Source organism: Camelus bactrianus, chromosome 17, assembly GCF_048773025.1.
Source record: "Camelus bactrianus isolate YW-2024 breed Bactrian camel chromosome 17, ASM4877302v1, whole genome shotgun sequence".
NCBI classification, from domain to species: Eukaryota; Metazoa; Chordata; class Mammalia; order Artiodactyla; family Camelidae; genus Camelus; species Camelus bactrianus.
Genome location: NC_133555.1, coordinates 45,079,493 through 45,106,601, shown reverse-complemented (window position 1 = coordinate 45,106,601; position 27,109 = coordinate 45,079,493). Strand labels below are relative to the sequence as shown.

The 27,109-nt window shown below is 41.5% G+C and overlaps 1 long non-coding RNA gene across 1 annotated transcript; it reads right to left on the bottom strand.

The window, feature by feature from the left end:
- Positions 1-11,106: 11,106 nt before the first annotated feature.
- LOC123618240 (uncharacterized) lies at positions 11,107-27,007 on the bottom strand. Its single transcript, XR_006726656.2, has 3 exons — positions 26,521-27,007; positions 15,880-16,049; positions 11,107-11,238 (listed from the first exon to the last, which is right to left on the bottom strand). It is a non-coding gene; the product is annotated as an uncharacterized LOC123618240 (long non-coding RNA).
- Between the last annotated feature and the right edge of the window lie 102 nt (positions 27,008-27,109).

Genomic DNA, 27,109 nt, shown 5'->3' with positions numbered 1-27,109 from the left:
TGGAAGTCTAAAGCCCTCTCAAAGATTTCTTCAGGGTTACCAGGAATTTATTTTCTCACGGTTCACATCTTTTTTTTCCCCCGGTTTTTTGATGGAGGTACTGGGGATAGAATCCAGGACCTCGTGCATGCTAAAAGCATGTGTTCTTCCACTGAGCTATAATTACCTCCCCCAAGGTTTTCGCATCTTAACAATGCTTGAGTTCCTTCTATGAAACCCCATGCAGTGATTATTCCTAGCATAATCCATGTTTTTCTTATTCAATGCAAAGAGTGATTCTGCCCAGAAAGAATTATATCCTGATTATCGATAAAGAAGGTAATGGTGGCTCAGAGAAGTTAAGAAATTAGGCCAAGGAAATACAGTTAGCAAGCTGAGGAGTCAGGATTTGAATTCATATCTGTCTGACTCCGTGGTAATCCGTTACATTGGTGGCTGCCAGGAATCGGTGCCTCCTGGCGTTCGTGCCCTGTGTGTTGTTCCCTTTCCCTTGAATCCGAGCTGGGACTTGCTTTAGCCAACAGGATGCAGCCAGAGTTCTAGGTCCGAGCTCCTAGGAGCCCTGAGCTGCCATGCAAGAAGACTGACCACCCTGCTGAGAGACCATGGAGAGAGGGAAAGGCTCTGAGGCCACATGGAACAGAAGCCAGGCCCCCATTGGCCGGAGTAAGCTAAATCCCCAGACACGCCATCCCAAGGTATCCATTCCCGTTCGCCCCTGGCCCTGCTTGCCCATGACCCCAGCCTAGGCATCAGATATGGTGGACACTGTGCTCCAGCAGACATTACCTGGAGCAGAGATAAGGGGGCTGTGCCTGCTCAAATTCCTGAGCATTTCATAGACCTGTGGAAAAATGATAAAAGTGGTGGTTTTAAATCAGTAAGTTTGGGGCAGTTTATTGTGCAGCAATAAGTAACCAAGACACATGCTACAGTCCTGCAGCTGAGGAGAAAGGGACAGTGATCACCTTACGCAGTTCTTGGGCAAGACAGAAGGAGAGGCGGGGAAAGAGTGGGTTAAACACAATTGTCTGGGTGGAGAGAGGGAAAAACAAAGGGCATAATTACGCAGACCCTTAAGTAGGGGAAACAAGAAGCAGAGGAGTTAGGTCACAAACCTTTACCAGCCAGCATTTCTGCTCCAGAGCAAATCCTCACAATAGAATTACTGCAAGGAAAATAAAAAGACAAAGTACAGAACTGTTTTCAAAAGTGTTTAGAGTGGCTGTCTCTGAGTGGTGGGATTACAAATAATGTTTTGTTAGTTTTGTTTTTCCCGTATTTTCTACAATGACTTTTAAGTTTAATTTAAAAAATTTTAGTAGAGAAATAAAAGCATATGAGTGCGGAGGGCACAGCTCAGTAGTAGAACGTGTACTTAGTATGCACAAGGTCCTGGGTTCAATCCCCAGTACCTCTGTTTAAAAAATAATAAATAAATAAAGCTAATTACTTTCCTCCCCCCACCAAAAAAAGAAAAAGCACATGAATTTTTCAAATTTCCATATACACAAGGGCCACAGTAAAGTACCAGCCCTCTGTCCCATCCTTCCTCTCTGCATTCTGAACCCTGCAGGCAACTCCTTAACTATTTCTCATTTTACTTCTTTGAGTGGTTAAGTCCACATCCCTAAATAATGTGCTTGGACTTCTGTTATTTGGCTTATTAACCTGAGGCATCTATTGGTTTCCTGCCTTGAAAGTCTTATTATTTTATTCAACAAATGTGTTGAATACGATGTGAGGTTGTTACCCAGCAAGGGCTCTTGCGTGTGCGGTACAGAAAGCCAAACTCTGACAGCGGGTGTCTGCAGCAAAGAAAGGGTTTATTGCAGGTGCCAAGCAAGGAGAACAGGCAGCTCATGCTCCAAAGGCATGGACTCCCTGATGGCTTTCAGGGGAGGGTTTTTAAAGTCAGCGTTAGGGGAGAGGGTGGTAAGACACGTGGATCAGCTCATGGACCTTCTTCTGACCGGTTTGTAGTGTGGTAACAGGGTGATGTTTCAGGAATCTCAGCCTTCTGGTTCCAACCAGTCTGGGGGCCATATGCTTATGGTCTGCAGGTAGTCACCATTCTCTACCTGCATGGCAGGGTTGGGGGTGTCTTAATTTCTACAGAACAACTCAAAGATCTGCATTAGATTGTTATGTACCTTCCTTCAGGAGAAACTAGGACTCCTGCAACTCCATTGTCCTAATTGTTAACTGCTCGAGTCTGCTCTTTGGAACTCAGGGAAGACCTAGTAGACAAAAGCCTTTTTTTCTACAAACAAGAAACAGGGAACATGGAGGGGCTCTCGTACCTGGGAAGGCCCCATAGGGTCCTGCTTGGGTCCAATCCCCCCTGTTCATTTAGTTCAGCTTTTCTACCTCTTCCTCATCACTGGTTGCCTTTGCAAACTTAAATAATAGACTTAAACCTCTGTTTTTTGTTCCAAAAACTGTTCATAGTTTTTTTAAACTGAAGTATAGTTGACATATAATATTGGTTTCAGGTATATCACGTAGTGATCTGATATTTATATACGTTACGAAATGATGTCAACGGTAAGTCTAGTAATCATCTATCACCATACAAAGTTAGTACAGTACTGATGACTATGTTCCCTATGCTGTGCATTACATTCCCATGACTTTTTAATTGCATGATTCAAAATTTGTACCTCTTAATCCTCTTCACCTATTTTGTCCAGTCTTCTACTTCCTTCCCTGCTGGCAACTATCAGTTTATTCTTTTTACCTATGAGTCTGTTTGTTTTGTTCTGTTTGTTCATTTGTTTTTTAGATTGCACATATAAGTGAAATCATATGGTATTTGTCTTTCTCTTTTTGACTTATTTCACTTTAAAATAATACCCTCTAGAGTACATGTTGTTGTAAATGGAAAGATTTCATTCTTTTTTATGGCTCAAAAGTATTCCATTGTATGTATATATACACCCCCCCCCAACATCTTCTTCGATGGACACTTACGTTGCTTCCATAGTTTGGCTACTGTAAGTAATTCTGCAGTGAACACAGGGGTGCACATATCTCTTCATATCAGTGTTTTTGTTTTCTTTGGATACACAAGAGTACAATTGCTGGACCAAATGTTAGTTCTGCTTTTAAATTTTTGAGAAACTGCCATACTGTTTTCCACGATGGCTGCACAAATTTACATTCCCTCCAACAGTGCATGAGGGTTCCCTTTTCTCCACATTATTGCCTATACTTGTTATTTGTTGTCTTTTTGATAATAGCCATTCTGACAGGTGTAAGGTGATATCTCGTTGTGGTTTTGGTTTGCATTTCCTTCATGATTCATGATGTTGAGCAACTTTTTATGGGTCTGTTGGCCATCTGTATGTCTTCTTTGGGAAAATGTTTATTAAGGTCCTCTGTCCATTTATTTATTTATTTTTTAATGTTGAGTTATACGAGTTCTTTGTATATTCTGGATATTAACCCCTTATCGGGTATGTGATTGGCAAATATCTTTTCCTGTTCAGTAGGTGGCCTTTTCATTTTGCTGATGGTTTCCTTCGCTGTGTGTCAACAGTCCTTGGTTTTACCAGTTAGGAGGAACATATTGGTGCTGCTGTGGTCACTGCCTCTCTCTCCAGCCCTCTTTTCACCCTCTAGGTTTTTTTTTTTTTAAACTGTCCTTTGTTCCTTCCCTCCTTAACATAGGCACTGGGGATTGAACCCAGGACCTCATGCACACCAAACACGCACTCTACCACCGAGTTCTACTTCTCACCCACTCTGTCCTTCACATTTTAGATTGATAATAGTTACATTCTTTTCTGTAACCATAATGGAGTTTTCTGGGGTTTGTTTTAAGTTATTCCTAAATGTTGAAGTCCAAGAAACAGAGTTTACTTAAGAAGGTGTAAAATATTGTTCCTGGCTGAGTCAAGTGGGATGATTTCCTTGACAACAGGGCCAATATCATGACCTCTGTCACTTGAAGAAGAATATTCTCAGCATCAGATCAAATAAATTCTCTTTTGTTTCTGTATCAGCTATTGCTGTACCTGTATAGCTACTGCTGCATAACAAATCACCCCTAAACTCAGGCTCCTGAGCACCAGAAAAACATAGCCTCCCTCTGGCTGGGCATCCAGTGTCTGGCCATTCCATCTTCTGTGTTACGATGTGATTTAATTTCTAAAAACAACCCAAGTCCGGAGCCTGATGACCTGGCCAAATCTGATCTCAGACAGGCTTGTCAAGGGCTTACATGTATGCCAGAAGTGGTCGATAACTGCCAAAAATTGCAAGTGATTTGACTTAACTCTTTGAGGTTCAGTTTCCTTACCGGAAAAACAACACAGCGGGTGTGGGAGGAAGGTTCTCTAGGGTTCCTGCAAGCTCCAGGACCCCTTCCGGCCTGCAACTCTACTGCCAGGAAAGTCACCTCTGTAAGTCACAGACTCCCACCAGGGACTGCTGGGAGGAGGCTGCCCCTTCACTCAGCCCCCAGACTTTTGGCCTCATTTCCTTTGACTCTGTGACCCTGCACCTGAAAGCACATGCTGAGGAAATACCCAGAGGTCAGGTGGTCAGCACAAAGGTGTTCACAACAAGTTCACAGAAGAATGGCCAAATGGTTTGTGGCACGTCCAGGTGGTGGACTATGATTCAGGTGGCAGAGAAATCATGAAAAATTGTCACTGATGTACAGATTCACACAACCCAAGACATGCTATATGAAAAACAGAAATTAAACCATCTACGCAGGCAGATCCCAACTGGTTCTAATATATGATTATATTATAAAAGATCTGAATTTTCTTTACATATTTATAAGTTTATTTTGTTTATATATTTATAACAGATCAACATGTGAATTACAATTGATTTTTTTCCTTTCTTTACCTTATTCTATATTTTCTAAGTTTTCTACAATGACCGGAAGTATGTGTTTTTTTTTTATGAACAACAAGAAAACCCAAAAGTATTTAAAAGAGCACATATTTGGGCCTTCTTATTTGTCTGCAGGGGCTCTAATGTAGGCACCAGGCACGTGCAAGACATCTTTTATGTGTTGGGCTTGCCTGTCACTGCCATCAGAGGTATTTAACACTGTTACCTGCACTGCCTAGATATAGATGATGGAGTCTGAGCCCCTGTTCTTTCCTGTCTCTTGCAAATGCTGCTGTCTCAGTTTTCAGCTTAGTGTCAGCGGCGTCATATTCTGCCCAGACTTGTGCTGACTCTACAGGGAGAAGGTGACCTCACTGGCTCTGGGTAAAGTTAGAGAAGGGGGGATGGGAACTGCAAATGGTAAAGGCTTCAGTTCCAATTTGCTTTTGCTCCACAGCCAATAGCTACAGCTGGATTTTCTGCTTCTTTATTTAAAAGCAAATAGACCTTGCAAGGCAAAAATGGTTGTTCAAAAACAGACTATGGGTGCCAAAGGAGAAAGAGGTGGGAAGGGATAAATCAGGAGTTTGAGATTAGCAGACACAAACTACTACGTATAAAATAGATAAACAGCAAGGTCCTACTGTAGAGCACGGGGAACTATATTCAATACCTTGTAATGGCCTATAATACAAAAGAATATGAAAAGGAATATATGTATATATGTAACTGAATCACTTTGCTGTACACCTGAAACTTAACACAACATTATAAATCAACTATACTTCAATTAAAAGAAAATAAAATTGGATAAAAATCAACCATGTTGCTAGTATTTTTTAAAAAAAAGGTCATTCAGAAGTTCACACTATATATTTTAAATGTAGAACACAAGGCTCATTTATGAACTGGACTCTAATTCTTAAAGCAGAAGCTGTCAGTGCCCCATCCATACATCCTTTGCCTACCTGGAGGACTTCCTAGTCTCTTTGTCTGAGATGTTCTCTCACCCTGGGAAGTGGGGCTGTTCAGTCCAGTCTAGGGTAGGCCAGAGGTGTCAACGAGTTAATACCCCAAAGCTGTCCTTAGTCAGTGAGAGGTGGGCATGGGTGTACACAGACCCCACCTCTCAGCCCTCAGTGGGACAGCTCTGAGGCCCGTTCCAGCAGACCTTCAGAGTCTTCAGCAGGATGAAGCCCAGCCAGAGACCTGCTGAAGAGCATCTGCTTCCTTGCTCTCTCCTCCCCTCTGTGCTCAGTCACTGTGGTCCTCAGTAAACCTCATGCACCAAAATCCTTGCCTCAGGGCCTTTGTGGGGATCTACACTAAGAGAACCGCACTCCACGTGTACCTGACAATGCTCTGAGAAGTTTGGAACAAAAGACATCACCTTTATCCTCCCAAAACCAAGGTGGAATTAGGGATATCAAGTTTGTTTACTGCATAGGTCATAAAGCAGGAAAGTACCTTAAATTCCAATGGTCCAAAATTCTCTAAGATGGATATGACCAGTTAAAACCCTTAACACAACATTGTGAACTGACTATATTTCAGTTAAAAAAAGATAATCCCCCCAAAACAAATTAAAAATAAAAAACCCTTGGTGCTGGTAAGCAATGAATCATTTCCGGTTCCTACAAAGAAAGAACTCATACTGTACACTGGCTGGAAAAGAAAAGAGAATCTACTTCATTTCCCTAAAGCATTGAAGACATTTCCCCTCAGGCCAGCAAGAGCTTTTAAATCATTATGCCCTAAAAATAACATTCTCACTCCTGAATGGGTTATAAGAACTGGAGTGGTGGGTTATTTCCATCCACCTCCAGAGCAGCTGCTCAGGAATTCCGAATGTTGGAGGGGATTATGCAATGACTCGGTGCTGTGTGCTGCTTGGCAAAGCAAATCATCACTCAGTGATGGGCTTTCAGGGCAATGTAAGAGGACATTTGAGGATCCATGCAGGGAGGGAAGGAAAGGGGTGAAGAGTGGGGAAAACAAAGAGGGGATTGGAAAGGGGATTGCACGCAGGGCCTGCCCGCCTTCCTGCTTCCCTTGGAGAGCGCCCTGCACTCAGCCTCTGCACCACGCTCAGGAAGGCCCGGAGCCTTGGTCGCCCTGGCTATGACTTTCCCCACACTACCCCTGGACTTGATCACTGGCCTAGAGTTGACGCTGACCTACAATTCACTACTGACCTAAAGTCCACCCTTGACAGGTACTTGGAGAACACACAGGCTTTCCGGTTGGCTACTGCTACGGAGCCAAACACTCCCAGCTTTGTGGAAGAAGCCACTGAAGCCACAGTAGATCACAACTTAATCCACACAGAGCTTTTCCACTGATGATTATGCAGACGTCACTGTTGTTGATCATGACTTGAGCACCAGATCGGCCCAACACCTCCATCAGAAGTGATGAGTCCTTCTCAATACTTGTCCAAAATGAAGCAAATTCTCCAATTAGCTGTGACCATCTCTCGGCTACCCACCACTTTCCAAGATGATTCTGAGCTTCTAAACAAGTCTACCATTACATTAGAGGAGAATGCATAATTGCAGAAAACTAATGAGACATAGGATGTGTCCAGCTAAAAGAGCAAAGAGGAGGGGATTGTACAGAGATGGGAGGGGGGCATTTCTTAACCACGTCCCATTTAACATGGGCTCAATAAATGTTCATTTGAATTAGGAAAAAAAAAAATCTGGGTGGAATGAGGGCTTTGTGAGGCCCTCAAAAGAGGGTGACCCAAGACTGTCCAGATTTATGCCCGTCATCCCAGTGTAACTATTAGTAGCACCCTCTTTCACTCTCAAAAGTGCCCTGATTTGGAATAAATCAGATGGACACCTGACCTAAAAATGACAATTCAAGGATGCACGTGACTTGTTTAGCACTATCCATATGTGTATCTCTGGAGTAGCTTTTACTGCTCATTGTCTGCCAACTCTGAGCACATCCAGAAGTCACTCAGCTCTCTATCCTTGGAAATGATGGGCGTAGAAAGATGCGGGCTGAAGGAATGAATGAATGGGGGAAGGCTTTATCTGCGGATGGCAATTGGGGCCTGGGTTCACAGAGTTAGAATGGGAAAGGACCTTCAACTCATCTCACTTGTGGGTGAGGAAATGCAATCTTACAACTGTGAAGTAGCTTGTTGACTTGAGGTCTCCAGATTGTTACTACTCAAAGTGTGGTCCAGATGTAGTAGCACCAGATGTACCTGGGAGCTTGTTAGAGAAGCATAATCTCAGGTCCCACCCATGGCCAGCATCAAGGACTGGAGATTTTTTCCTATTTTCAAGCTAATGAGTTAGTCTGTTACTGTTTCATGGATGCTGACAGAGGACACAAGACTTCTGGTCAGAAACAAAGCATTCTGCTGCTCACACAAGCAGCATGAGCATGATGCGGGTTTGCACTGGCTCCCCTTGACCCCCAAGTTCCACAAGGCAGTGGTGGAAAGGCCCAGGTGACGCTGTTCGTATCACAGCTGGAATACTAAGCATAAGGAATTCACCGCTTTTGTACTGACCAGTGAGCAAGCCTGCTTTTTGTTCTTTTTGGAGGGAGATGTCAGCTCATCTCTCTGTTGCTCACTGCAAGAACAACCCTAAGGAATGGCCCAGGTAAGAGCAGTCAGGGCCTTGCGTTCTCGGCATACCCAGCAAGAACACGCAGGGGCACTCGGGGCCGTGGTGCTCTGCTTCTCCCTATAACCCACTGATTCCGAAACTGCATTTTAGCAAGATGCCTCGCTGCTTAATTTGTACACTGAGGTTTGAGAAGTGCTGCTCTAGACTGCTTGTCCAGAGCATCTGGCGCTTACTAATTAAGCCACTCTTAGATGTACCATCAGCCTGGAACTCACACCAGTGCTAGAATTCATGGCTTTTTCTCTCACACCCCTCAGGTGATGTGTTGCCTTTTGGGAACTCATTTTCTGATCATGTCTGCCCGCATTATGCATTTTCAACATTCCTGATTTCACAGTATAACAATACAGGGGAATGTGGAAGGGAAAGAGTGAAGAGCGGAGAAGGAAAAGTGGGGCTCACACAGTAAGTCCCAAATAATAAATTATTTTTCTCATTTATCAAGAAGTCCAGAGGTAAATAGTTTAAGCCTAATATGGCAAATCCACAATGCCATTAGGAACCCAGATCTCTTGCATCTTTCTGCTCTTCCGTCCTTAGCATTTGACTTTCATCCTCTAGACTACAAAATGACTACTCCACCTCCAGGCATCACATCTGTATTCAAAGAAGGAGCCAGAAGGACAAAACCCATATGTCAGATGAGCCCTTCCTTCTCTATCATTAAAATAATAATCTTGCTGAAGCCCCCATCCAGCAGACTTTTGCTGCCTGTGACATGGACATCATGACTGACCTTTAGCAGTCATCTTGGAACAGGAGAAGACCTTGAGGATGGAAGTCACAGGCTTAGGATGGCAGAAAGAAAGGTAAAAGCTTATGTCTCAGAAGCCACAGTAAAACTATGGTATCAGCCTGGAAAAGCTGGTAACAGTATCACGTGCTATATCATACGTTGTATATACCCAGACTTTTTTATGAGAAAGAGAAACTTCTATCTTGTGTAAGACACTATAATTTGGTTATTTTGGGTTTTCTGTTTTAAGTAGTTGTTATTTGGGTAAGTTTCTAGAACTTTTTGGCAAAAAAAAAAAAAAGAGTGAATATTCAGCCCCCTCAGCAGTTAAATATCTCCTTATAACTTAATAAAATGAGATTCTGGCTTATACATCAGTCTCCCTGAACTCTAATAACTCTGATAATGTGAATCTGTCCTGAGAAACGACCTGGTGACTAAGTGTTGGGGGCATTGGGAGAAGGGCAAAGAAGGCACAAGGCAAGGAGGACCACCAGGTGGACAGCAAGTCCCTTTCCAAGCAGCACCCCTCTCTCCTTTGCTTTTCATTTTCTTCTAACCTTAGTATGTACCATCAGCAAGACAAACAAGGAGAAATAAAAAGCTTAAATTATTCCAGACAGAATAATCCATTATTCAATCTCTAATAATCAACTTATATGCAAATTGTTTTCAGAGTTACGAAGAGTTAATTCATCTTTGTAAATACATCAATGCTCTAGACAGAACATTCATCTCTTTTGAAGGCTACTGTTCTATTATTATTAAGCATGGAGAATTTCACCGTGATTCTGACATCTTAAATTATGTCCCAAACTATAGTGATGAATAATAATAGTATTTGTTATATGCTTTCTACCTTACGAAGCCTCTTCACATACTTCGTTTAACTTAATCCTCAACAGACCTGTGAGTAGGTATTCAACCCATCCATTCACAGGTGAGGAAACTAAGACTCAGAGAGGATAAAAGTCACACAGCTAGGAAGTGGCAGAGCTGTTTCACCAGGCTCCCTGCCATGGTGCCACCCTACTGTCCTAGGCCAGGACTCACTGAATGGGACCAGAGATGTACCAGGGAAGTCGCACATAGCATCCTCTTCAACCACACCATGCAGACTTTGCATATTTAAATGTGCAACTGTCTTTTCACAGCTGGCTGCAAGCTGGTTTAACATCTCCTTTCTTTTGGAGCTAGAAGGGACATGAGATTATCCACTACTACCACCTCCCATCCCTGAGACTGAGACTCCAAAGCCCAATGAAGTGAAACAATTTTCTCCAAGATCTCAGAGTTAGTTAGATACAAGTCCTAGACTGCACTCCCAAGCCCCTCACCTCCAGGAGAGTGAATGTTCCTCCTAAAATGTCACCATAATTCTCAGTAAGTTGTGAGCACATCACGTTCTGACCAAAATAAAGAAATATCCTTGGTTTATGTAACAAGATGCAACTCTGGTCATGCCAGTTAAAGCTGGCCCAGACACCAGAATGGATCACTGGCTGTTCTGGGACCCGCACAGTACAGGAATTAGTCCGCCCAGAAGCCTCAGCCAGCACAGTAGTGATGGTCTTAAATCTGCACATGATTACCTTTGAACAACCATGAATTAATATTTGAAAAAAGCTGAAATAAATCACTACATAGCTTTAGACATAAATGTTACTCTACAGAGCTGCAGACACAAAACCGGTTTTCTATGTGAGCCCCAAACAACCAGTTTTATTACTATGTAGGAACAGCTACCTATTTCTTCAACTGAGCACTGATGAAGTAAGTGACTCACACTTAGGTTTCATGTTTTACCAAAAAAATCCATACCTTTAGATGCTAGAAGCACATTCAGTGTGCCAAGACAGTGCAGGTAAGCAGTGATGTGCTGGTTGTCCGGCTTTCTGAAATGAAGCGTCCTGAGCTGCAGCATTGCTGACATCCATGGGGTGAATTCTCCCCCAGAGCCAATTCCAAGCTACCATCGTGATGTCACCCAACGCAGAGCTGGAAAGAGACGTGCACGTTTGCTCCAAGACCCGACGGAGAGGCAAGGACTGACTTGCCTGACTCAGAGATCAGTAAATTCACACCCGCTTCTTCTCTCATTTCAGGATTCCAGGGCATACGCCCAGAATATCAGACACAATTAACTGCACGATGTAATATTTCTGTTCTTTGAGTTTTGTTTTTTGGTCAAATGCATTCAATTGAGTCAGTGCAAATGAATTATAACTCTGATTGCTCTCTCTCTCTCTTTTAGTTGGGAACAGGAAAAATCCCTTACGTTTCCATGCTCAAATAAAATGAATCATTTGGATGATATTCATCCAGATCACTTGGGAACCAAAAGTTCTTTGTGATGGCCAGGCTGAGCTTGTGAGATGCAGAAGAACATGTTCTCCCATCTCACCTCAGCCTCTGCAGTACTCCCAGATCCCTTATCACCTTGGTCTCTCCTGGGACCAGAAAGAGGAGCAGTTTTAATATCTGCTCCCTACACAAACGTGGTGATGTTGAAACTTTTATTTCCCACCACTTTTGGCTGTTGGTGGATATTATTTATGCAAGGTAATAAAAAGAAATTATATAAGCTATATCACACTAAAAATAAAAATTAGAATTAGTGTAAAAGCAATAAAATTTTTTTTTGGCAAGAGGCATATTCTTTTTTTTTTAAGCTTTTTTTTTTTTCTTAAATTTTTTTTCTTTTTAATGGAGGTACTGGGGGTTGAACCCAGGACATTGTGCATTCTAAGCATGAGCTCTACCAGTGAGCTATACCCAACCCCAAAGAGTCATATTCTTGATGTTTTTATTGAGGTCAATATGCGTAGATTAAAGTATATATTCTACATTAGTCTTAAATGTAGAGCCTGATGATTTTTCTATCTAGGTACGTACACACAACCACCATCCAGATCAAAAACAGAACATTTCCAAAACTCTAGAAGTCTTCCTCAAGCTCCTTTTGTACCAATATATGCCCCTTCCACCTGCCCCAGGTATTTTAATGTTTGTTGGTATTTTTAAAAGATATTTCTTAATTATACACTTATAAAATGGTAGAATTGATCCAAATGCTTATTGTACCGATGAGGCAATGGAAACCCAGAGGCCAAGTCATCCTCCCAAAGTCATTAATTTGTTGTCTGGGCTGATTCTAGGACCCAGGACCCAGTTCTAGACCAGCGGTTCTTAACATGTCCCCAGGCCAGCAGCAACAGTATCACATGGGAATTCATTATAAATGCAAATTTGTATCCCCCGCTACTCCCACCTACTGAATCAGAAGCTCTGGGGTGGGGCTCAGCAATCTGTGTCTGAACAAGCTCTCCAGCAGATTCTCAAGTTTGAGAACCAGTGGGCTACACCAAAGTCTGTAAGTCACATATTAGAGTTAATAAAGTTCTTGTTCATTGTGACAGTCTATTTAATCCCAGACACAGAAGAGTTTTAAGGGGTACTTAGGAAGCCTGGAGGCCCCTATATAATATTTAATCAATACAAAATACCCACCAGTAGCACGGTATGGATAAAGAATATGGACTCAGTTCTGACATTCATTAGCTTGGGCAAGGCACAATCTTTTTGAGCTCTAGTTATTTTCAATTGGAAAATAATTACTCTGGTATGTTAGCCCCTGGATTGGACCCTAGACTGTGTTTGTATTTTGTTTGATTTGTCCAGAGATTTTGCTAGTTTGTTTGTTTGCTTTGAATTAATTGCTATGGTAGGAGCAGTTAATGGTCATCAAATATCCAACAGCTCCCCTTCACTTCCCTGCCTTCTTTAGACTCAGGCAACTCCATCTGACCAATGGACTGTGAACTGAAATGATGTGTGCCATTTCCTGGCCAAGGCACTTAAGAGCTGGAGTGCATCTTCCATCGCTTTCTTCCCCTGCAGTGGGGACCTTGGAAACCATATGTTCAGGTGGCAGCATCACAAGAGAAAGGGATCCTGGCCCCCTGAGTCACCAGATGGAAGAGAACCCTGCTGACCTGCATCTGACTCTGTACGATGCACTAAACCAATGATATTTGGGGGTTTATTTGTTAGTACAGCATAGCTAGCCTAGTGTATCCTAACTGATACTGTTGGTGACACTTGAAAATTGGGAACTTTTACATGAAAAATCTGGATTCCTGACTTGTCTTAATAAAGAGAAGATCTAGCAATGCTGGGCTTGACTTCCTAAATGGCAATAACTGTCGGGAGCTGAGTGACGCTTCCCTGCCTTGGGTGGGCATGTACTCACCCTGAAGGAAACTCTGACAATACAGCTGAATGTCAGTTGCCACTTGACATCACTCTTATGTAGTTGTTTTCTTAGAACCAAGAGAAAAATGAAATATCTCTGTATGCATATCCCTAACAAAAGTGGGAAAGTCAAATACAGACCATGAGGGCTGTGTACTGAAAGAAAATTGTAAGAGAGCAGTGCTCTTTGTGGAAGAGAGTATTTATTAATGTCTAAAGTGTAAAATGTGTCTATGTCAAAAGAAGACAAAGTAACAGGGTACTCTGAAGTGACCCACAGGAAGAGTTACCATGGGTGCAGAGCAGAGATGCCTGCTGAGAAATTTACTAACCAAAAAATGGGGCTGAAATTTCAATGGGGGTTCCTTTTGATTGCGAATAAAATAAATGGTACTGCTGTGAAATGCAGTCACATCTGAACAGAGAAAACTACAATATTCCACCCTCTTCACTCATGTGCCTGCCTCATCCCTAGAGGTGTTTGACAATATATGAAGAACCCCTAATGTGGTGTGAAGAACACGTAGCTCGGTGCTGGGTGTGTAGTTGATTCCAAAAGTGTCAGTCTCCTTTCACTTTGTTTACTACTCTTGATTGCAGAGGATACTGGCATCTATTTCCAATGTGTACATATAATCAAGAAGGTCAACAAAATGGGTCCCATCTAACAAGGTTAGGAGACCAGAGGGCAGGGCAAAGCAAAGCACAAAGGGAGTGATATCTTTATCAGGAGAGAAGAGACTGAAATTCTTCCATCTAAAAAAATAAAGGCTGACAACAAGGTCCTACTTTACAGCACAAGGAATTATATTCAACACCCTGTAATGGCCAATCATGAAAAAGAATATAAATAAATATTCACTAATAAATAATAATAATAATAATAATAATAATAATAATAATAATAATAATAATAATAATAATAATAATAATAATAATAATAATAATAATAAAAATAAATCACAGTGCTGTACACCAGAAATTAACACAACATTGTAAATAGACTATACTTCAAAAAATAAAAAAGTAAAGGCTGAGAGGAGACATGATAAAAACTACAAAATCTTAGACAGGAGGTGTGAAAAGTGAGTTTTTTGTTCAGTACATATGTCCCCCGTCCTTGCCCCACCTTCATGGGAAAATAGTACCTTCCCATCCCATGGATGTTGGACTTGGCCACGTGGCTTGTTTCAGCCAAAGGAATGCAGGCAGAACTAACAGTCTATCAGCTCTGCACCCAGGCCTCTGGAAGCTTTGGACCTTCACTAGGAGAAGAACACGACCCAGGTAGCCACTAGCCCTCAGCCTGGACCACAGAATGAGCCCTGTGGAGCAGACCCACAGTCTGGAAGCAATCTCGGCTGACCTGCAGACCCACTGCCATAAACACATGCTTAGTGTCATGTGCCGCTGACCTGTGGGGTGCCTTTTTGTGTGGTATTATTCAGCAAAGGCTGACTACTACGGAAGGTACATCTGGTGAAGATCTTTTATAATTCACCAAATGCCAGGACCTGGCATCTAGACATTTGTTCCACCTGAAATGTCAAAAGAGAAAACATTTCAATCTGGTACCTCTTCTTTAAAGCCTCCATTCTCATTCTGGATGTTCCGTTCCCTCCACTGCCCCCGATTGTATAGTTTCAGTCATACACTGTGGGTAGACTATCCCCATCTCATTGTTGCCTCAAAATAAGCCATCCTTTGGGCCATTCCACCAGTTCTGCTTCCTAAAGATTAGTACTTAAGGCCAAAAATAAATAGCACTTTCTACAAGGTAAGGAGTGTTCTCAGTGCTTGAGCATATTTTAACTCATTTAATTTTCATAGTCACCCTATGTGGTAAGCACTATTTATTATTCTCTGTTTTATAGATGAAGAAACCAAGGCAACAGAAGTTAAGTAATGGCCCCAAATAACACAGAGTTAGTAAGTGGAGGAGTGAGGATTCAACTTGGGTAGTTGGACTGTGGACTCCAAGCTGTTCCCCATTGTCTTCTCCTTTTTAGTGATGGGTTAAATGAATAAACTAATCTATATTAACATTTAGTTTATTATTTCCTCAGATAACATAAGGCTATAATTTATTACTGTGTAGAGGGCCCTGAGGAACTGAATCTAATGATGGAATTTTGCCCTATGACAAGCTGTGAGGGAGATAATTTCAAGATGATTCTTTTTCTCATGCTTCTCAGATCACAAACACTCTAATTTCAAGGAAGGCCAAACAATTAGCAAACTCAAACCTTGAAAGAAGAAATTTTGGGAAAAAAGTGAGTGAATCCTGCCTTTTGACAGTGTGGACCTCACATGGGGAACATGCAAGTCGGATGACTGTCAAAGAACACCGAATGTCAGGTGCCAGTCAGGAGGGGGCTCTCCTACCCTCATGGTTTAGGAAACGCGGCTTCAATTCTCCTTCCCGGCGCTGGGCAGCTCCAGTGCCTTCCAGCACTTCAGACTCTACCTCCTCCTGCTTGTCTGGATCCTGGCAGCTTCGGTTCTATGGTCCCTGCAACATGTCTGGATACAAAACTCCACCTTCTCAGTGGTTCCTGCGAAAATACCAATGAGACTCGGCAGGTGATTGTTTTGTTTTTACTGAGAACATGTTAAGACAGAGGGGATCATCACATCACAGATGATGCAGCCTCCACCATCTCATGAGACCTCAACTAGTGCCTCAGGTCACACCCCTTCCCAAAACCACTACACTTTCTGAACACGGAGCTTTGGTAGGCAGTCCCCCAGCTCCAGCTGCCCCTCTCAAGAGGAGTGGGCCCATCAAGCCATCTGTTTCTCTAGCTTTCAGCCACCCTTTCCCCTAGAATTTTGATAAATCCAAATTTCTCTATATTGTTACAGTAAGAAATACTAAGGAAAATGATGAGCTAAGATACCATTCCTTCACAAGAAAATCTACTTGAAATGAATAAAAGTTCAGCAAAATTGGTGGAGGCAGAATCAATATACAAACATTCAAGTGCATGCTGATATACCAGCAAGCAACAATTATATAACTTAAATTGATTATTATTCCAATACATAATAATAAATAATAAATGAATCAATACATATTTACAAAGATGCCATTTAGCCTATTCACCAAAACTATAGGCTACTTAGTGATAAGTCTAACAGATGGTATCTAATAGAACTGTTCCTCTGAGGGAGAGTGGATTAAATAAACTGTGGGTTATCCAAGAGTAGAATTCTATAGAGCAATTAAAATGAATGATCTAAGATCCACCTCTGTATCTACATGGCCCAACCCTGAAAATATAATATTGAGTGAAAAAGGCAATTTGTAAAATATGCACATGGTATAAAATTCATGTAAAAATTTAAAACATACAATATAATTGACTATATGAATATACATCTGAATGAGAATGAAATTCACCTATTTTTAAGATGAAGGCTATCTCTAAGAAAGAAAGGACTGGAAAGGGATGGGAGTAGACTGGGCTTTCTTTAAAAAAATTCTTGGAGGATTGTATGCTTTAAATGTATACAAATGTTATATGTCAAATATATTCAATAAAAAAGGTCTAAGAGGGAAAGACATTCTATGGTGATATTATATTACTTTTATACAGTGTGCATATTGCTAATACATATTAATATAATAGATACTACTTTTTTGTATTTATATGTTAGAAATGTTTTATAATTAGAAATGACAATGGAAATTTTATATGGGTTCAAGAAGGATTTCAATGAGATAACACTGAAAAACCTTTCATTTTCTTTAATAACTTTTTTATTGCTCTAATCTAATGTATATTTCTAAATGTCCAAGATGAAAAAAGAAAGTTTAGCCCTTAGCAGGAAGTTAGAGAGACTAACCAAATATAAAATAAGAGATCAAACTGCTTGACTGAAATTTCACCATTGCAGAAAGGTCAGATTAGATGTGCAATAATCTGCCCTTATTTTGAGAGGTTTTTTAGGTAATCCCAAGGTAGAGCAAGTCACTTAGCATAGCTGCGCCTTAGTTTTCAGATCTAGTGGCAGAACTAAGTGCCTTCCAGGTCTATCATTTTATGAGATCTTAGAACTCTAAGCTTTTTCTGAGAGTGCAGAACTCAGATCGGCTCGCCTGGAGTGACTTGCTCCTGGCAAAAGTTAAAAGCAGTCTCTTTGCAGCTGGAGAGAATTAAGCAGGGAAGGCTCAGAATACAGAGGACAATACGGAGAGGAAATCAACACCTAGACCTGGCAGATCAATGAAGAACCAGCTGGAGCAGTGAGGGGAGGGATGTTGAGGATGGCAGTCCTGCAGGTCAGTGGATGCTTGTCCTGCCTGCTTTGACAACAGCAATGTTTAGGGAACTAGCATATTTGCTTTGTGCTTACGTGTGAGGCTGTTTTGAATTCTACTTTAACGTGCATATGCATCTCATTAACTGTAGTGAAAACTGGATGGTAATTTAAATTTATGTTATCAATTCAATAGTTGCAGTTTTGTTTGAAATAATTATTATAATGGTATTATGGTTATATTTTTAAAGAACGAGCGTCCTTGATTTAAAGATATGTTGAAATGCTTATGCGTAAAATAATACTGCCTTGGATTTGCTTTAAAAGAATTCAGGGATGGAGGAAGAGGGTGGAAGTCAAACTAAAATAAGACTGGCCATGTCCTGGTAACTACTGAAGCTGAGTGATGGTTTCATTATACTGTCTCCATACTGTGATGTATGCTTGACATTTTCCATACTCTAAAAGGTAAAAATACTACTAGTAAAATAAAACACTTCACAAGCTGGCTTCTTTCCTCAGTTATCTCGGTTACTCGCAGAAATTCTACCCGCTCTGACTTTAGGCCCTACCACGTGCCTAGGGCATTTTCCCCATCCGTCCCCACAACATCTGCTATGCATTGATTTGCTTGCCATGCAATGATAAATTTTCAAATCAGTGTTGACATTGATTTCATAATGATCAAATTCTAAGAATTTCCCAAGGAAGACTGAATTTTCAGCTTTTCTAGGAATGAAAACTGTCATAGTCTCCCACACTTGATACTGAACTTAGACTTAAGTACTTAGAATATGTCAGTTATTGTCTGAGTTCACTATTGTTTATTTAAAGAAAAATGATTTCATTAGAAATACTTATTACTATCTCCATCTTAGAGATGAGAAAGCTTGACCTTGCCAAGGTGATATTGCTAACATGTTTGGAGCCAGGATTTCAGTCTGCAGAAGGATGAATCCAAAGCCTGTGTTCTTTCTATCGCATAACTTTGTCCAGCAGTATTGATACTCACCCGAAAGCTTGTTAGAGATGTAGATTCTCAGGCCCCATCCCAGTTCCACTAAACCAGAATCTGCACTTAGACAAGGTTCCCAAGGAATTCATGTGCACATTTAAACACCGAGAAACCTTGCTCTCCAGAACACCATATACATTTATTTCAAATAAAAATAACAGTAAATATTTCTGCTAACGTTTAGAGTGCTCACTACACATCAGGTTTTATTTGTTTACCTCTCATAACTCTATGAGAGGTGAGGAAACTGAGGCTTCAGAGTTTAAACAACTGCAAGGTTGCACAGTTAGTAAGTGGGAGAATCTAGATTTTAATTCAATTTGGTCAAATACTGGAGCTTGGACTGGAACCTATGACCCATGTACCTTACTCCAAATGCTGAATCCAAACATTTTATTTCATCTAAATGATGCAAATTAGCTGTCTATATCACTTGGTTTACCATTAATATTATTTAACCTAATAATTAGATTTGATGATGTGAACAGAGTCTAAAATGTCAGACACAATATTGCTGCCATTTAGAACAAAATTTTAAACCATGAGATCGTGTGGCCAATATACTTCTTAGACTAGAGCCACTGTATTCAAATATATATACCTATCAGCTTATACGCAGTAGGTTATCTGGCTATTCCGCCTTTACCAATGAACTGAAACATAAGATGACTTTGACTCTTCAAAACAATCCGGAGATTTACTGAGGAAGGATCAGAAAGGACACTGCGCTTCCGGATTTCACTTTCACAGTACTAGGAAACTGGATCTTGCTGTTTCCTAATAGTACCAAGTTGAAGATCATTAGAATCTCCTTAAATACCTTCAAATAAGCAGCACTTTAATCTTATGCAGTGTAAAATAACTCATTCATTTTGCTTGTAAGACACTTCCCACTGGGCAACTCTTGCAACCTCTTTCCCATGTGGGGAAAAAAGAAACACACATACTGTTTTTGTTGGTGCAGAATATAGTAGATTAGACTTCTAGGCTTACTTTTAGTAAAAGCAATAAGAAACCATAATTAGCTCTAAAGTAGACTAAATTGTTATGAATATGAAATCACCTGCAGTTCCAAAAGACAGCACATTTCTAAACCTACCATGGAATTTCATACTTTTTTCCATTTTGCCTGATTGTAGGGCCTCCCAAGCAGAAAAACTTAATGACCTTAACGAACTAGTGTTGGCAGATCTCAATCTGTAATGTTCGTTATTAGATATCTTCTCCTTTAGGAAGCAAAGAGGGTGACAGAGTATAATTCTGGAAATCTAAGAAGTAAGTGGCACTGAAATCACTACTTTTTAAAAAAGGATAATGGACTTGAACTTCAGAATACCTGTTACAAGGAAATGAGATCCTCCAAAAATACACGCAGTAAGTATCCAGCTAACGATACATTAATCCATGAACCTTTTTTTCCCTTCCTTTTAGTGGTAGAGAACAGATGAAAACAACAATGACAACTAAGCATTCTAAAAATGCTATTTATTCTATATTAAAAACGTATAAGCAGCAGGGGAGGGTATAGCTCAGTGGTGGAGTGCATGCCTAGCATGCAAGAGGTCCTGGGTTCAATTCCCAGTACTTCTATTATATAAATAAATAAATCTAATTACCTCCACCCTAAAAAATAAATAAATAAAAATTAAAAATCTTTAAGTAGATAATTAAAACACTTAGATGAAGAATAAACATTCTTCTGGCCCCATTTGTTTTCCCTGTGCGTGTCACCAAGTGTCTACTCCAGGTGAATGGGTATTGATTGACAGGTTATTAACCTTTCATTCATTACTCATTTTCCAGGAGTGGACATGGGGACGGACTCGGCCTGAAATGAAAAGACAATTCTAATTACTGCCTTATTGTGGAATTTTTAAAATATCCAGGGGGTACTATTTTTCAGGGATACATTTCTAAGCAAATGAAGCATTTTTTTTCTCTGTAAAATTTAATCCTAAGGAATGCGTGTACACAAACACACACATATGCATACAGTTTTTAAACAGGAGGGGCGTGGATTTCACTTTAGATCTAGAAATTGAGGAGATTCTTTTTCTGATGTTTTCTATGAAGAAAAAAAGGAAAAAAAAGGCCACCAAGAAAGTCTATTTCTACCTTCTCTTGTCAGGTATTTCCATATCTTTTTCTTTGTCTAAGATGTAAGTTCTGTGAGAGCTCACCTGATAAAAATGCTAGGTGAGTAGGAGAGAAGGTAGATGTGTAATTAGAGGGACTGGTGACTGAAAAGTGAATTAAATACCCATCATTGCATTCATTCTAAGGAGGTACTTAGGATGAGATAAACAAGACTCACAGGAAAACAAAAAAACCAACATTGGGCACCTGTTTTCCCTCTAATTGGATCCCTGGATCTCCTGCCGGGAGAGGTTGTAAGCAAGGACTCTGCCAATTCTAACATTACTGTTTTGTCTCAAATGTCAGGTTTGTTACAAAAAAAAATTCATATATTGTGGAGGGGAGGGGACTCTTTAACCACTGAAGTTCCTTCCGACACTGTTTTATTATTTGAGTTGTTCATAGAGTCAAACTTTAAGGAGCCACTCGTCGCCTTGCTTATTTCCTTTTTCTTTTGGCTTTGGCTTTTCAGCTGGCATCTGTATCATCTGTGATTGCCAGCATTTGGCGCAGTGGATGAAGCAAGTCTTATTTGAAAACCTGCCAGAGGCAGCCTGTGGGAGCTGGTACAACAGGAAGCAGAGTTGGGGGGGGGGAGCGCTGTTTTGTCCCAGTTCTCAAACACAGAGGGAGGCATCCCCTGAAGAAAGAGGAAGTGGCCTGTCTCCCCCACCTCAGCCCTACGGAAGGTTCCCCTCCCGAACTAGTTTTCTGCGGAGCTCTTGTGTCTGTCAAATGATTGCTCTTCTTCAGGTGGAGAAGTACTTAACTAAGGCCTTCAGGAAGCTGATGAGTAAGCAGGGCTGATGGTCCAGAGGGAGAGAAAAGACACAGCTCCCTGGGCTAAAGTGGAAGGGAGACAGAAAGCAGGAGAGAGGAGCTGTCTCTCTTCCAACTAGAGTTCCAGTTCCCACTTCCAGGCCCCCAGGCTCAGCTGCATCAGAAACTTAACTAAAAAGGACATCTGGGGGAACACCCCGGGGTATCCCAGCAGGATCTGAGACTTCCCCATGTAACACAAGGGCCCCTAAGGAGGCCCAGAGCCTCCAAAGAGAGGTAAATCAGCATTCAGACAACCTGGTAAAGTAGCAACAGAATGTGTAATACATTTCAGAAGGATTTATATCAGGAAGAGTTTAAAATATCGTACAAGAGAGCCCCTGCTTTCAGGTGTTGGAGTGAAAAAATTTTTGTAACCCCTTCACCTCTTAAGACACACATACACCACCATCCTCATCATCATCCTTAAATTGTAGAAACCTGGTGACAAGGTGTAACTCTGTTCATTTACTCATACCATCAACAAATCTTCACTGAATGTCTGCTATGTCCTAGGCACAAAGTGCTTGGGGTACATGAGTGAAGCCCTCACAGAGCTTAAGTTCTTTTTTTTTAAATTTTATTTTATTTTAAATTCTAATAAGTAAATTCTACACAGTCAGCCCTCCATATCTGTGGGTTCCACATTTGCAGATTCAACAAACCTCAGGTTAAAAATATTCGGGAAAAATGTTCCAGAAAGTTCTAAAAGGCAAAACTTCAATTTGCCATGCACAGGCAGCTATTTACATATCATTTACATTGTAGTTACAATTATTTACATAGTATTTACAACTATTTACATATCATTTACATTGTACTAGGTATTATAAGAAATCTAGAAATGATTTAAAGTATAAGGTAGGTTAAGTGCAAAAATTTTATTTAAGGGAATTGAACATCCATGGATTTTGGTATCTGTGGACAGGTCCTGGAACCAATCCCCCACAGATACTAAGGGATGACTGTACTATGTTAGGAGACAATTAGTATGTTTTATACTATGTTAGAAGGTAGTGTTATGGAAAATAATGGCAAGCAAGGTAAGAAGAATCTGGAATTTCAGGGGTGAAGATTGAAGTTGCAGCGTCACATGGGGTGGTCAGGGTGCACCTTATTGAGAGGCTGAGAAGTGAGCAAAGACATTGGGGGCGGAGAGGGAGTGGCTATCCGGGGAAAGATACTGGTTTGGACAGCTCCTTACCTCCTTCAAGGCAGAGGGAACAGCTAAAGCAAAGGGGTACACAATATGTTTTAGGAAAAGCAGTGGGGCCAGTGTGGCTGGATGGGAGAAATGGAGGGACAGAGTAGAACAGAAAAGTCCAGAGAGGCAATGGGGGGCCAGATTCTTTGCGGCCTTGTGGGTCATTGTAAGGACTTTGGTGTTTACTCTGATTGAAATGAGGAGCCACTGTAGGGTTTTGAATACAGGAGTGACATGGTCTGGCTTATTTTTTAAAGGATCCCTCTAGCTGCCATGATGAAAAGCCTTTTACAGTGGTTCAGGCAAGAGATGACAGCTCAGACCAAGGTGGTTAACAGTTGGTGAGTGATACGAAGTTGGGTCATGGGCATATTTTGAAGGTAGAGATGCCAGGATTCCTCACAGATGCAAGGTGGGGTGTGAGAGGAATGGAGAAGTCAAGAATTGCTTGGGCAACAAGGAGCTGCTACCTAGTGGGGAAGGCCATGGGTGGAGAAGCGTTTTGGGGGAGAGATCAGAAGCTCAGTTTGGGGTATGCTGAGTTCTAGATATGCTATTAGACATCCAAGTGGAGATGCAAAATAAGCAGCTGGATGTATTAATATGGAGTTCCATATGGAGCTCTGGCTGGAGAGATAAATCTGGGAGTTTTAATCATACAGATGGAATTGAAAGTGATGAGACTGGATGAGATCATCAAGGGAGTGAGCATAGTTAAAGAACAGGAACAGAGACTGAGCCCTGGAGTCCTCTAACATTAAGTGGTCAGGAAAATAAGGAAATGGTGGAGGAGACTGAAAAGGAGCAGCAAGTGAGGCAGAGAAAGAACCCAAGAGAACATGGTGACCAGGAAACCATGTAAATAAGAATAACCAGAAGGAGTGACCAACTGTACCATGTGCTGCTCAAAGGTTAAGAAAAACAAGGAAGGAGAATTTACCATTGGATTTAGCAGCAAGGAGATAACTGACAACACGGATAAGAGCAGTTTCTTGTGGAGCCACGGGGTAAAAGTCTGATTGAAGTGGGTTTGAAGGGCAAAGGGGAAGGGGAATTGAAGACAGTAAAGACAACTTTTAAAGAGTTTTTTAAAGAGTTTTGCCATTAAAGAGAGGAAAGGAGAGGGAGGGTATAGCTCAGTGGTACAGCGAGTGCCTAGCACACATGAGGTCCTGGGTTCAGTCGTCAGTACTGCCATTAAAAGAAAGAAACAAAGAAACAAACAAACCTGATTAGCTCCACCCCCAAAATTTTTTTAAAAGAAATACAAAAAAAAATTTTTAAAAGAGAGAGGAAAGAAACATAGTAGTAGCTGGTGAAGGAGCAGGAATGAGGAAATGATCCAGTGGAGATCAATAAATGATTAGAGAAAAAAGGGGGTAGAATTGTGGCAGCGATGTCCTTGAGTTGAGAAAGGAGATGGAAACTAGTGTATGTGGAGAGACTGCTTTAGCCTAAGAGTATAGATTCTTCTTCTATGATAATGAACAGGATAATTAGTATGACAGTGCAGATATTGGAAGAGGGTATACGTGCTACTGGAAATTTGTGGAAGTTCTAAAGGCCTTCAAGTAGGGGGAAAAAAAAAGAACACATAACAAAGGATTAGGAATCGGAATGGCTTCAAATTTCTCAATGATAACACTAAAATCAAGCAGACAAAGGGTCAAGGTTTTTAAACCTGAGGGAAGATAATTTGCAACCTAAGAATTGTACACCCAGCCAAACTATCACTGAGTACAGACTATGTGCATTTTCAAACAGACAAAGTGAGCTGGGTATCTTGTTTGCCTCCCAGGTCCACTCTTCACCCTCCTCTATCCTTCTTTGTGCTCAGGAAGGTAAATGTGCATGGATTGCTTTGCTTGGGTTCCCTTGCTGTCTGCCTTCTGGTTGGTTTTGGCCAATGAGAGACAGTGATAGGATACTACGGGGCAGAAAGAGAGGTCACTGCTGGGTTCCTTTACTGCAAGTCACAGAGCTTGCTGGGATCGCCTTCTCCTGTAGCTGCAGCTCTCTCTGGATTCTGGGGAACGCTCCTTCCTCTTTCCCCTTCAGGCCTAGATCTTCCTGCTGTTGCTAATCCCCATCTCTTAGTATCGTTCACACCTTTATAAATAGTTCCTTCATTAAACATTTATCTAGCACTCCTATAAGAATGCCTTCTTTTTTTCCTCTTGGCTGGGCCTTGACTGGACACACAGGTCTCCAAAAATATATCCATACACTTTTCCTCAAACTATTGGAGGAAGTTCTCCACTAAAATAAGAAGAAAGAAGAAGATACAGGAATGAGGCAAAGGGAATCTCCAGAACAATGGTAAAAGGAGATTCCAGGTCATGACAGCTGTGTGTTAGGTACAGAGAACAATCACTTCAAATTAGAGCAGACTAAAAAGTTCTTAAAGATGTCTTCAAGAAGATGAAGTTGTTAGAAGATCTAATGGGGAGTTTTACATAACCAGTTGAGACTGAATTAGAGATAAGGACACAGAAATCTAAGCAAATAAAAGCCAAGGCAGTTGTTAATTTTAGATGGAACAAAAAGTTGGGCAAGTAAGAAAATTAATCATAGTATAGGAAATAGCTCAATTGTAAATAGCATTTATGTAACAAAATTTCCAAGGGACTGCTTAATTCTTTCCTTTTATAGACTTCCTTTTAATACATAGGTTTTCTATTTTTGTCATGTAGAGAGTTCCATAGAAGGTATTCACAGTAACAGGATCTAAGTTGCCAGGACATTTATTCTAACATAATTTGACATAAGCTGTTAGACAAAGTGGAAAGTAAAAACATCTCAATTTATCACCTCTGACCTGTTTTACTTGGCTGATCCCCTGTAAAGTATGAGGCTTGCAAGTCACAAAACGTGGAGTGCCTGGCATGTAGTAGACCTCTCTTTTAGTCATCTTAATGGAACAATGCTGGACAGGGATATTATAAAACCATAAGGAATACAACTTTGAATGCTGTATGAGGGAGTAGCTGAACATCTGAAAATCATGGGGCATTAGAAACCTGACACTATTATTAAGTGAATACTTCCAGTCTAAGTAAATACGGAACTGACAACTGTATATAAACAAAATTGAGGAAAAGTGCTCTGAGTGAAAAAGATGGCTTAAGAGGTTAAAGAATTTGTCTGAACTTACATAACCAGTAAATTAATAGCGCTGGATCTGAACTCAGATTTGCCAGCCTCCAAAGCCTTCTAGGCTTCTAACTGCAACGTCAATGTATAGCAAATTCAGTCTTTAGCTGTGGATTTTCTCACTGGTCTAACAGCATTGATGAGGTCATATATTAACAAGTGATTTTCAAATACTAAATAAGGGCTGTAGTATCCAAGGGGCAGCCTATTTTAAGCAACTGCTCTTCCAAGGTGTACTTAAGATGGAGCCTTAAAACCATCAACTTTTTCTGGTTAGGAGGCTCAGACATTGAAATATGTTTAACCAGTAACGTTCTGACAGAAAGGGAGTTGTTTCAGGTTATCTCTTTTCCATCTGTGCATTCCCAGTGCCAACTGTGCCTGCCACAGTGCGCGCTGAATAGACGTCTGCTGACTGGATGGACAGATGACTCACCTAGTGGGTCTCTTCAAGTCTCACGCAGAGTACCTCAAACAAAATATTAAAGCAAGCCCCGTCAACGCTCTTCTCGTCACGCAGCTGCTCAGGGGGCTGGGGGAACCTGCTTCTGAGGTGGGGCCAAGATCTGAGGAACAAGTCGCCACTTGAGAATGAACAGAAGCCCAGAAATCTGGGGCCAGAGTACCACTCCAGCCCGGGCTGCATAAAAGCCTCTTTGGTAGCGGGGCGGCCCATTTCCTTCCTGGCGGCGCCGGAGAAGCGTCGGTGTAAGCGAGGGACCAGCGCTCAGCCTGGATGGTGGGCGGGACAGCAATGACAGTGCATGAACTCCCCACCCACTGCGGGGTTTGTGGACGCGACTGAAAAGTGGGAGGCAGCACTGTTCACCTGACACACCCCGACACGCCCGGCTGCAGCCCAGGGCTGCGGGCGGCGCTTCAACCCGCTGAGTTCTGGATACCCAGCCTGCAACATGGCGGCCTGCCCGGCCATCTGCGCACGCGCACCTCCTCCGCACCCGCCAACCTGCAGCGCACGCGCAGTCCGCCTTCGCTCGCTCCCTCAGTCCCATCCCCACCCCCGC